General features: G+C 41.7%; 1 pseudogene; it reads right to left on the reverse strand.

Moving 5' to 3' along the window:
• Positions 1–11,164: 11,164 nt before the first annotated feature.
• On the reverse strand, positions 11,165–11,720 carry LOC150012723 (peptidyl-prolyl cis-trans isomerase A pseudogene; annotated as a pseudogene).
• Between the last annotated feature and the right edge of the window lie 905 nt (positions 11,721–12,625).

A 12,625-nucleotide genomic window follows, 5' to 3' on the forward strand; every position in this document is an offset into this window, starting at 1 on the left:
CTATTCTGACAACCTATTGCAGCAGAGCCTAGGCCTGCATTTATGCCAGAAGACCCTTCCTGCAGGGGAGAGGGAGCATCCTATAGAAGCAGGACAGACACTCGGTCTTGGGCAGTTGGACCCCCACCAACTAAGCTAATCCAGGAGATTTCTGGGGTGCCTGGCTAAGAGCTGATATGTCTTTATGTAAAAGTTCTCCCAGCAATAGAGAAGAGGCTTGAGGCCAAGAGAGTCTGGATTCCATGAATGTTCTCCCAGCTGGCAGTCCTGAGACCAGAACCTGAAACACCAAATCATAGCTGTGGCTGCATTTCATTCTTTGTCACCTCTCCTAAGAAGCAAAAAATACACATAAATCACAGCTTTATAGCAGGCAAGGGGGAGAGCTTCTGTACTCTGGGAACTTCCTGTATGGGGAGACCTGAGGTGTCACTGAGGGCAGTGCCCTGCTTCTGCCAGAGCCCAGCACGTGTCAGAGAGGGGCCCCCATGGGGAAGAACAGGGCTAAGTATGATTGAAAGCAGAACCAGCTCCTTGGTGGTGAGCAGTACATGACTTTGGGCAAGTTATTTGACTCTTGATACATCCATTTCCCCACTGTAAAATGGCAATAATACTGGCACTCACTGTGAAGATTAAATAGATTAACCCCCTAGAGCTCCATGTCAATCTCTGGATGCACAGAAGGGGGTTGTCCAGCATGGGAAGGCACGGGTAGGCACTACCTGCCCTTGGAGAGTTTGCTGAGTCAAAGAAGGGCAGATAGACATGTGCAGGCCTCACGTGGTCTTGATGGGTATCATCTACTTCTTATCCAAAGCCCAGAGTCTGATAGTCTCCCTGTCATGTGTCCTGGGTCACATTCTTATCTTGCAGTGCTCTACCACCTGCCATCAGTACTCACTCCAGTTATGGAGTCGTCGTCGGCAGCCGTCCGTCTCAAGAGACGATGGTGTAGCTTCTTAAGAGTCTATCTGCACTGCCGAGAATGGCTGTGCAGTCCGACTCGGGAGTGACACAGTATCTGTCTCCTCCCGTGTTAAATCGACATCTTGCGATGACGCTGGAGTGTCCTCTCCAGTGAAGCTGAAGCTACAGAGCCTGGGCAGGGTGATATGGAGGGTCTGCTGTTGCCCATGCAGCAGACGCCCCCTCTCTTCGCAGCTGAAGGGTCCAAGGGAAAGACAGAGTCAATACAGCTTGGCTTCAGGTGCGCCGCAGGAGTTGCCGGTGTTGACTACAACGTCAAACCGCCTTAGGGACTCCGGCTCCGGATTTTCTGTTGGGGTTTACTCCCTTAGCCTTTCCCCTGAAGAGGTATGCCGCAAGGCAGCGGAGGTTTTTTGGAGTCAGAGTTTTCCTTCTCTGATGTGCCCTGACTGGAAGATCGAACCAGCGACACTTAGCTCGCAGGCCGACGCTCAATCCACTGAGCCAAACCAGCCAGGGCTAGCTATGGAGTAAATGGCTCCTTTTTATCCATAAAGATGGCATTTACGCTTTCAAATCCATCAAGTCTGGGATCAGATCAGTGCAATTAAAAAAAAATGTACTCCATATTTAGCTCAAGAAAATATTTAAGGTGAGTCACAAAAATATAATCTAATAAGATAAAATAAAGTTAAGGGAATGAGGAAGATGAGAAAAGAATAAACGAAGGTGCCCAGTAAAGAATAAAGCCAGAAACTGTTTTTTAAATTGCAATAAAATTTACATAACATAAAATTAACCATCTTGACTATTTTTCAGTTGCCCCAAGTACATTCACATTGTTGGGCAACCAGCACCACTGTCCTTCTCCAGAACTATTTCCAACTTGCAAAACTGAAACTCTGTCTGCATCACACACTAACTCCTTATTGTCCCTTCTCCAGCCCCTGTAAATCTACAATGTGCTTTGTATATCTGTGATTTGGCCTAGAACATGTGCCTTGTATAAGTGGAATCATACAGTGTCCTTTTGTGTCTGGCTTCTTCCATTAGCATAATGCTCTCAAGGGTCATCCATGTTGTAGCATGTGTCAGAATTTCCTTCTTTTCTAAGGCTGAGTCATGTTCCATTATATGAATATACTAGCCAAAGACTGTTTTAATGCTCTTACATTAGTATAATTTTAATAATTATGAAACGTTATGTATTGTGAAAAGTTATAAATCATAGTATAGCAGGTAACGATAGTTCCAAATGGAATTATCCCAAATCTCTCACATATAACTGAACTCAATTCATGTTGCTTGGCTGGATTATTTTCTTCTTTTCTTTCCAACTTTAATTTATGCTTATTATTTCTCACAATCTAAAAGTTTACAACCTTCACAGTAAAAAGAACTATTATAATTGTAGCAGCTATGTCTCAAAATATTAAAGTATTTCTGACCATTTCTAAAATGCAAAACTCAGTACAGAGCTTTGATTACAGTTTCAAACAGTGAAGTACTTAGGAAATGTGATTCATTTGACTAATATTGAGTAAGTGTCTTGTCTGTGTCAGACACTTGGAGTTATGGACAGGGGACAGAAACTCTGTCCTAGCCCTTTGGCTCTGATGCTGCAGAGGTGAAAACTGACAATACAAAACCAATATACAGACAAAACAATTACAGGTTATAATGTGAGTGATGAAAGAGGGAAACCCCTGCGTGGGCGGTGTGCTCATCTGGGAGGCCTCTCTGAAGAGAGAGCATTCAAACCAGGAGTCAGTCCTGCGTGGAGAGCAGGCAGAGGTCTGGACAGAAGTATCATTGCAAGGTCCCCTAGCTGCCAGAGCTGGAATGGTTGGGGAATGAAAAGGAAATCACTGTATCTGGAGAGCAAGAAGCAAGGGGAAAGGAGCACAAAGGCTCTGGAGAGAAAGAAACGGAGAAGGCCTTGGAGATCATGGTGAAGGGTGAATTTTATTCCAAGTTTCTTGGGAAGCATTCCCAAGTGTTTTAGGCACAAGAATGATATCATCTGAACTCTATTTTTTTTTAAGATTTTATTTATTATTAGAGAGGAAGGGAAAGAGAAAGAGAGGAAGAAAAACATCAATGTGTGGTTGTCTCTTGCGTGCTCCTAACCAGAGACCTGTCCTGCAACCCAGGCATGTGCCCTGACTGATAATCAAACAGGCGACCCTTAGGTTCGCAGGTCAGTGCTCAATCCACTGAGCCACACTAACCAGGGCTGAACTCTATCATTAAGGAGCTCTGTTGCTGCTGGGTGGAGCTTGGGTTAGAGTGGAAGGGGCACTAATGAGAGGGATCAGGGAGAGCGTAAGGAAACTGAACAGGTTCAAACATCTATTGAAAATACAGCCAAGGGTTTGGTTTGACATCTGAGAAGATGGTGGCACTATTTACTGACATGAGGAAGGAGATATTGCATGGGGGAACAGAACTCAAGGGTTTGTGTTAGGTATTTAGAACTGAGGAATCTGTAAGGACCCACGGGGAGTCAAAGGACATTGACGGAAATGCCAGCTTGGAGACAGCAGAGGGCTCAAACTTTCTGACAACTATTTTAGAGTCATGATGAGATTTAAACCTTGGAGATTACCAAGGAATAAAGTGCAGAAAAAAGACTAGAAGACCCAGAATCAAGCTCTGAGGAGCCTCAATGTGGAGAGAAGGTCAGGTAGAGGAAGACAGACAACTCAGAAAAAGGAGCTGGCTAGCAGGGGAAACCAGCAGAGCGTGGCGTCATTGAAACTCAGAAGAGAGGACTTTCCAGAGATAGATTCCAAGGGCCCAGGGACAGGGACTTGGTGGTGACTCTGACTAGTGAATAGAGGAGAGGGAGTGGAGACAGTGGGAATATACAAGGCTTTTAAGAATTAATTCTGGTTTATGAAGAATATTGGAGAAGTAAAATAGTAGCTGTAAGGAGAGAGTAGATGAAGGACTTCTTTAAGTTGAGAGATAATATAGCATATTTGTATGTCGATGAGAGTGTTTACCCAAAGTGGTCATTTTTATTTCAGAATGTTTGCTATTTTAGTGCAAATATCAACCAACATAGGCAGCTGTCTATTAAGGCCATGACTAAATCCTTAACATAAAAATAAGCCATGTACACACACACACACAAAAAAAATGATAGGTAAGTAAAACCAGAGAGATTAATTTGTGATGTTTAATTAGCAACTACTATGCATTAGGCATTGATTTAGTCCCTTGGCTTACCTTATAAAATAATACAGAATAGGAGCTTATATTCTTGTGGGGGAAGACATAAGCAATGATTTGATGAATATGTACATTATGTAGTACACTGGAGAGTGATTATTGCCATGGGAAAAACGTTCAGTAGGAATCTATAGGAGAATGCATGGGGGAAGAGGTGGTGATTGTAAACAGGATCTTATTGAAGTGACATTTAAATCAAGACTTAAAGAAGGTAAAGGCTTGGCCATATACATGTGTGGGGAAGAGTATTGCAAGGTGAGGAATAAGAGATGGATAAGAATTAAATCAATAGATGGACAAACAGAAGTGGAGAACATCCACGTCTAAAGTTAATTGTATCCATTACAAATAACCTCAAAGATGTTGCTTGCATATACAAATGTTATAAAATTATTGAAAAACCAAATGATCAACGTGAACTATTCCTATTCTACATGTTTCAGTATCATTTGTTTAGTATGTAAAATGTGCACTTTATGTAAAAGCATATCACCAGATCAATACTTTTGAGTTCCCAGTTTATTCTTATGTAAATATTGATCACCTAGTTATGGACTATGTACAAATGGAAGGAATATGAAAAAAAGCCAGCAATAAAACCAGACATAGCAGGAAACCTCCACTAATGTCTGGACCTAAGAACCACTATTTGAAAGCAATCTTAAGGAGTGTATGTCTCATACCTGACCTGACCTATTACCTGAAAGTAAAGGTGAGAAAGTCCTAACTCAGCCTTTCTGAGTCTTATGGGACAGCTAGTGTTGCTGGCAGAATCGGGCCCATGAATGATGGCTTGTTCTCTGCCTGTTTCCCCACCATGGATGGTTTTTCCAGATCCCCAGCCAGGAAGGTTGTTTTTAAGACCATTTCATCCACACTTTGATTCAAGATCATTCCATGGCTCATCCTGCCTCACATGTAAGTACCGTGTCTGCCTACCTCTCTAAAGCTTGAACTCCTTGAGGATAGGGACTGTTTTTGCGAGGGTAAGGAGTGGTGTAATTTTTTCTATTGTGGCAAAATTTTACCATTTGAATCATTTTTAAGTGTACAGCTCAGTAGCATTAGGTACATTTACATTGCTGTGCAAGTATCACCAATATCCATCTCTAGAACTTTCTTCAACTTCCCAAACTGGAACTCTATACCCATTAAAGAACAACTTCCCCACTCTCTCCCAGCTGATAGGGACTATTTCTTATTCAAACAGTAGGTACTCAGCCCAGGGGAGCCTTTGCAGCAATTAAGGAGGATGAGGCTTCTTCAAATGTACTGACAGTGGACATTTCTCCAAAATCCACTTTCACTTTCACTTAATGTGGACAGAAAAAGCAATAGGCACAGTTGAGTGTGGAAAAGGCCCACCCTGGGGTGTGACTCCAAACTTCCAAATGCCTAAGCTGGAGGGCAATTTGAGGTCATATTATCCAAGCTCCTCATTTTACACATGAAAAATCTAAGCTTAGCTGAGTTAGCTTTTTTAAAAGTAAGGTTTATAAAAAGTTTTCTTTAACCTTCTCCTCCACTACAGTGAGTCCAGTAGATAGCAGTAGATGAACTAGGCTATGAGTCATCACTCCGGGTTTCCAGCGTTGTGCCTTTGTATTCTCTCTGCAGAAATTGCAGGTTGATTTCCTGAGGTGAGACTTAAAATGGAGCAAATTTTACCTGAGGAGTAGTAGTCACTCTCCAGAGTCACTCAATGCTCTGCCTGGCCAGTTCCAGGCCCATCCCCACTTCTCCTTGGGGGAGGGTCAGCTCCACTCAGCCCCCAACAGAGGAAGTGTGGGGCCCTTGACATCCGCATAGAGGGAGCAGAACAGAGCCCAGGAGAGTCATAAGAACAGGGCCATCTTGGCAGGAGTTGTGACCTTCCAGCAGGGTCCAGGCAGCTTGAAGTGACAACACAGGGAGGCACCAGGGGAATAGGACTGGAGACCTCCCTCTCTCCCTCCTCTGGTATCTTGCCAGAGTTCCCCACTGCTGAATACAGGTGCCAGTGAGCAAGGGAACCTGCTCAAGCTCCATGCAAGAGGCCTCTGGGGACAAGGAGGAGGGATCAGAGGGTGGGGAGTGCTCTGGCGATGTAAGCTAAGATGGTGTAGGAAGAAATTTGCCTCCTGGCCACTACACACTCCACTGCCTTCTTTCTGCCAGTGCCACTTCCTGCTTCCTTTCCTACCTGACCTTCTGTTGGATAATCTGCTACTGGAATTCCTACTCATTTGTAGGTATCAACAATTATTTCATCAAAGTATTCTATGCTGAATACTTTTACTCTCTTCTGAAGAATAAAGAGAAAATCAACTTGAGCCTATTGCTCAATTTCCAAAGTAGAGTCCTAGACAACGATTTGCTGTTCTCAAACTTTTCTGACACATCTGTTTCACTACTTGTCCAACCTATAGGAGAAAACCAGTGGATATGCATGGTCTTCCTGCCCCAAAGGCAGCCACAGCTTTCACATCCTATAAACACTCAGAATGCCATCTCAGCATATCAGGAGGGATAATGTGGGTGATCACAAGTGACCTGAAGTTCTGGTTGACGCAAATTATGGTTGGTGTACAAAACCCAGCAAAGATCCTTGTACATATGTTATCAGAGAAACCCTGGTTCTCAATGATTCAGTAAAGAATTACAGACCAGCAAACCTGTTAGCATGCACACTAAGTTTATTAGTGAATAGAGCAAAAGCAAGGGTGGCCAAAGTCTGGGGTGGCAAGCCAGCCCTAGGGTGGCCAGAGGCCCTGTGGCCAGAAGGCCGAGAGTGCCAAGAGTGCTATGAGAGCCAAGAGAGTGAGTCCTTTGTTCTGAGGACTTATAGAGTTGGCGGGATGAGGGTGAAGAAGTTACATATTGATTGATGGATAAAGGTGGAGCCAGTTTTCCTCAGGGGGATGTGACTACCTAAACTTAGGTATGTGTGGTGGCCTGTTATCCTGAATCCTTCTCTTGCTCCAAACTCCATTTGTTCATCGTAGTTAGAGTTGGGGCAGTTACCGTTAGTTATTTATGAGCTCTTCCATGTAAGCATTAGGGATGCTCTATAAAACAGATAGTGACCAGGTGTAGGCAATTAACCAAAACTGTTTATGGGCTTTTTCTTTGGACCCTGTAGACCCCCTCCCACCTTTCTGGCCTTGGGATGAAAACACAGTTTCAAAGGCTTTCCTTCCCAGATAGTGAAAAGGATACGTAGAATTTCTAGGACTTTCCTCCTCTAGTGCTAACATAGTGTTTCTTATGATGTTGTAACACCTGGCAATGTTATCAGACCAGGCCTGGGACTGCTGGGTTAGCCTGAGACATGTCTCCCTCTGCTGCTCATTCTACTGTAACACATACAGGTGCTCAGAAATGTCTGCTAAAAGGAAAGGAGGAAGGGAAGAGGGCCAGGGGAGGTGAGGGAGGGGACTGCAGACAAAAACTGTTGTAGAAGGAAGTGATACAGAGAGATCTGATCAGATCACTGGGGAGGAGCAGGAAGAGGCCATAGGAGAAGTTTGCCCAAGGTAATAGTAAACAGTCTAGGACTGGATTGGCTGAGAATCTGAATGCCTCCAGAGAGCATGGAAATAAAGAGGGCTGGCTCTCCAGCCTCTTCTTCCTTGAAGATCCCTGGATGATTGTGCTGAAGCTACCTTCATTTCTCAAAGAGCAATATTTTGGTTGGAAAGGAACTCCTGGCTTAGCCTAGGATAAGGCTAATCTGGCACGAAGTGTCAGGGTTATCCTCCTTTGGATGTTCTAGAGGCGATGAACTGTGAGGCAGAAGCCTGCCATTCTTCCAAAATTGTGTAACTTTTGAATCTTATGTTGTTTTAGTTTGTGAACTAACCCTATGGAAATAATTAAAAGCTAACAGGAATGATAAAGGAACTCAGAAGTTAAAGAGTTTAGCCTTAATTTGATAGGTTTAAGTGGTTAAAGCTGCAACTAATCAGTTACAGAATTTAGCCTTAATTTGATAGACTTAAGTGACTCCGTCGGCAGCCATCTGTCTCGAGAGACGATGGTGTAGCTTCTTAAGAGTCTATCTGCACCGCCGAGAATGGCTAATACATGTGAAAAGCTGTTATTCCAAAATTATGAAGCTTTTGCATTAAGACTCCTTTCCTTTATCACCAAACCTGTGCTTCTAGAATTTTGCTTAAAGTGTGGTGGTGCGCACCAGGACCCCACTTGCTGTTTGATTATAGAAGTGTTTTCTGAGATCCAGGGCTAACTTAGACATGTACTAGTGCTGGGATGTGGAAAGTATTTATGTACCCCAGCCTCAGACATTTCTTTTTTTCAAGCTTTATACGAGAAGTAAATAAATCAACATATGCAAAGCACGTTAGACAGTAAGTGAGGAGATTCACACTCATTCAAGATGTGAGCTAAACTTAGATCAAAAATACACATTTATGTATTCTATCTTTGTGGCCTTAAATAATCTTTCACATAAATTAGTGCTGACACCCTCTGTTCCTGTTTGCTTAGAGCAGAGTTTTAGAGCAGCATTCCATCAGCCGCCTTCCCGAGTTTCTCCACGTGAGATATCTTTAGAAAAGGAGTTTTCACTGAAGAAAAAGCTCTTCCCACATGTGCTCTGAGGGAACAAGTGGACCTGTGTCAGGAATGTTATTGAGCAAAGCAGGGCTTCTTCATGTGGCTGGCGCCTTGGTGTATGACCCAACAATTAGTGTTGAGAAAGACAGGTCTTTATGTACAATATTCCAGCCTGGGGGGGGGGGGGCGGGGGTTGGGAGCACTTTAACTCAGAGCCCTGTTTTCCCACAAGACCCAGCACTTCTCTTGCTCCCCAAAAGTCTATAAGCCAAAACCAAGCCCAGTAGTTTCCCATTTCTTATCTGTCAGCTCTCTCCTTCAGGATCTGGGGCATGTTGTCTTCAGCCTCCATATAACAGTCCAGAAAAGCATGTACTGTGTTACCCTGGATCATTGTGTAGTCCAGGAAAGGCAAAAGTCCTAAGAGATTGTCCTTTCCATATGTCCCAAATTCCAAGGGTCTAGATAGAGTCCGGGTCTGCAAGGCAGAGTCCTTGGTGTCATTGGAGTCAGCTGGAGCTGGCACAATCAAAGCAGCAGCATGTCTGCTTTCCTACTAGCCTAGGCCACATGGCTGAATCCTGACTACAAACAGCATAGCTGCCTCTTCCTTCTCTCTGTGTACCAGCTTCACTATAAACTGCATTGCTGCTACTTCACTACAGGCAGCATGGCTGAATCCCCTTCCAGCTCATAGCTTCTTCCTCATAGCTGCCCCTCCTCTTCTCTTCTACACTCACTCTGCCTGCATGGCCCTTTGCCATGGCAGACAAGCTCTCCTACAAAGCTGCCTAGCTGCTATATTATGCCTCACTTCCTACACACCAGACCTCCTAGCCTACTCTCATCTACACCCTTTCAGATCCTGTGCCTTTGCTCCTCTTATGGCTGCCTGCCCTTATTTTAAATGTTGACCCAGGGCATCATATGTCATTGTTATGAAATGTATCTTAAGCCTATCATCCACTCTTTTGTTCTAGGCTGCAGCACAGCTATTACCTAATTACAATTGCCATAGATATGCAAAGTGCCTTAAAAGCTGTACTATCTCCTTTTCCCATCCCCCAAACTATGAGCTGTGGGGGGACTTTGGGGGACCCCTCCTGCTCTGTTATAGAAACTGGCTGCCCTAGGTGGCTGGACCTAGAGCCCTCTCAGGTCTAGCAAGTGAGAAGGCAGTGAGGTTCCACTAAACAGAAGTCGCACTGAGAAAGGTGAGAAGCACAAAAGATGTAGACTGTAGATCATCAAGTTAAAATCATAAGTTTTTCCAGCAATCTCCCAGGCACTAGGTAGCAACCAGCCTTTGCTGGTGAAACAAGAGGACAATAAGGGAGACAGCCAAGACTCTGCAGCCCAGGAGCAACGTTTTTTAACTCTTTTAATTCATTTTAACTCCTTTCTTGACTATTTTAATAAGAAATAATTATGCATGTTTCTCAGTTTAAAAGTAAAAAAATATGTGTATGTGTGTGTAAAACAATTTAAAGAGAAATAGCTATAAAATCACTAATTTGCTTTTTATTAAAATTGGCAATAATATATTGAAATTAGTCTAAAAACCTATTTAATATAAAAATAAAACATTTTGCTCTGTAGTTATACTTTAAATATAATTATATATACATATATAAACCTACAGATAACTTTGTATATTATTTTAATTATATAATTAAATTATGAATATATATACACACATCCTTTATAGTAGGATATACTATGTAAACATGGATTAAAAATTAGGACAGCTATATTAATGTAATAATAGATTTGAGACAAAAAAAAATTCCATCATAAATTAAGAGGGTCAATTCTTCAAGAGAGCATAACAGTCTTAAACTTTAAAACAATAACTGATAAAACTGCAATGAGAATAGACAAATCCAAAATTATAGCCAGTGATTTCAACACCTACCTATCAATAACTGGTGGAACAATTAGACATAAAATCAATAAGCATAGGAAAGAGTGCAATTCTATCAACCAGCTTTACATGATTGAATTTGTAGAATATCCCATTCTCATAACAACTTTTAATCAAATAGACACAGAAGGTTTAGCAAGATAAATTATAGTTTAGATTATTTAAAAGTCTCAATATTAAAATAATTTAAGACACACATAGTTATGTTATCTAAACATAATGAAATTAAAATAATATAATCACAATTAGTATTAATGAACTAAACTCTACAATTTATTTAAGATCTTAGTCAGAAAAAACCAATAAATAAATAATTGGAGAGGATTAAACAAAACTATTTAGTTTTAGATATGAAGGCTGTCTTTTGTTTGTTTGTTTAGTTTTTATTTCATATTCATAAACTTAACTCTGCAATCCAGCTAGATTTGGAAGGGGTAAGGAAAATATGGAACCCAATGAACTGCGGTGAGAGCACGAAGATTACAGAACATTTCCAAGCAGAGAGGAATAAAGGGGTGCTCTCCTGAGCTACAGAAGGAATGGTCTGGTGGTTAAGATAAAACCCACGTCAAATGTATTAGAGTTGTCCACAGTCAGTAATGGTAATCTTCTTGCTGGTCTTGCCATTCCTGGATCCATAGCGCTCCATGGCTGTCACAACACCCATGCCATCTTTCACCTGGCCGAAGACCACATGCTTGCCATCCAGCCACTCAGTCTTGGCCGTGCAGATGAAGAACTGGGAACCGTTTGTGTTGGGTCCAGCATTCACCGTGGACAAGATGCCAGGACCTGTGTGCTTCAGGATGAAATTCTCATCATCGAATTTCTCCCCGTAGATGGACTTGCTGTCTATGCCATTGTGGCGTGTGAAGTCCCCATCCTGGCACATAAATCCTGGAATAATTCTGTGAAAGCAGGAACCTTTATAACCAAATCCTTTCTCCCCAGTGCTCAGAACACAAAAGTTTTCTGCCGTCTTTGGGACTTTGTCTGCAAACAGCTCTAAGGAGATGCGGCCCAAGAGCTCGCCATCGGCAGTGATGTCAAAGAACATGGTGGGGTTGACCATGGCTGGATGTGGGAATATCGGGGGCGGCGGCGGTGTCTGCAAGGCCTGAAGGCTGTCTATATAAAAAAGTCAAAAGAATCTGCAGACATAATACCTTAATTAAAGGAGAGTTTAACAAATTGGCTGAATAAAAAAAATCAGTAAATATAGATTGAAGGTATTCCTATAAATAAGCAACTGTCTGAAATTTAATTTAAAAGAACTTGCTATTAACAATAGCAATTAGAAACTTCTACAGAAAATATCATGAAACTTCATTAAAAAGAAAGGAATTTCAGAGGACCTAAGTCATTTGAGCAATAAATATACCATATTCAAACATAGAAAGACTCACTTTTAGAAGTTGATATTTCCCAAAATTCAACTGTAAATTCAATCCAAGTCTACAAAGTTCTGACAACTTTATGGGTGGCAAAGACTGATTCTGAGATTGATAAGAAAAGAAAAGTGCTTGGAAGTGTCCAATTTGGGGAAAAATAATAAAAATACAAAGGTGTCTTTACACTGCTAGATATTAGGACTTATATTAATAATAATTAACATAATAATAATTAACAATATTATATTAGTGTAGTGAAATTTTGGTTTAGGAAATAACAATCTCACCTGAAACAAAATAAAAAGTTGAGAAATAGTACCACAAACCTACATGGAAATTTGATAAATGAAAGTGGCAGCCCTACAAATAAACAAATAGTACCAGAACAATTTTTATTCATGTAGCAAAAGTGTATTTGGACCCCAACTCACAGCTCCACAAAATTATATAAAAATGAGTTCCACAGTGATTACCAACTAAAATATGGAATGCAAAATTTTTAATTGCTCATGAGAAAATACATGAAAATGAAAGAATAATGTATAACTGTATTAAAAAGACACAGCATGCCCTGAACAGTGTGGCT

The sequence above is a fragment of the Furipterus horrens genome, unplaced genomic scaffold (genome assembly GCF_987537825.1).
Source record: "Furipterus horrens unplaced genomic scaffold, mFurHor1.1.pri manual_scaffold_4, whole genome shotgun sequence".
Classification (NCBI taxonomy): Eukaryota; Metazoa; Chordata; class Mammalia; order Chiroptera; family Furipteridae; genus Furipterus; species Furipterus horrens.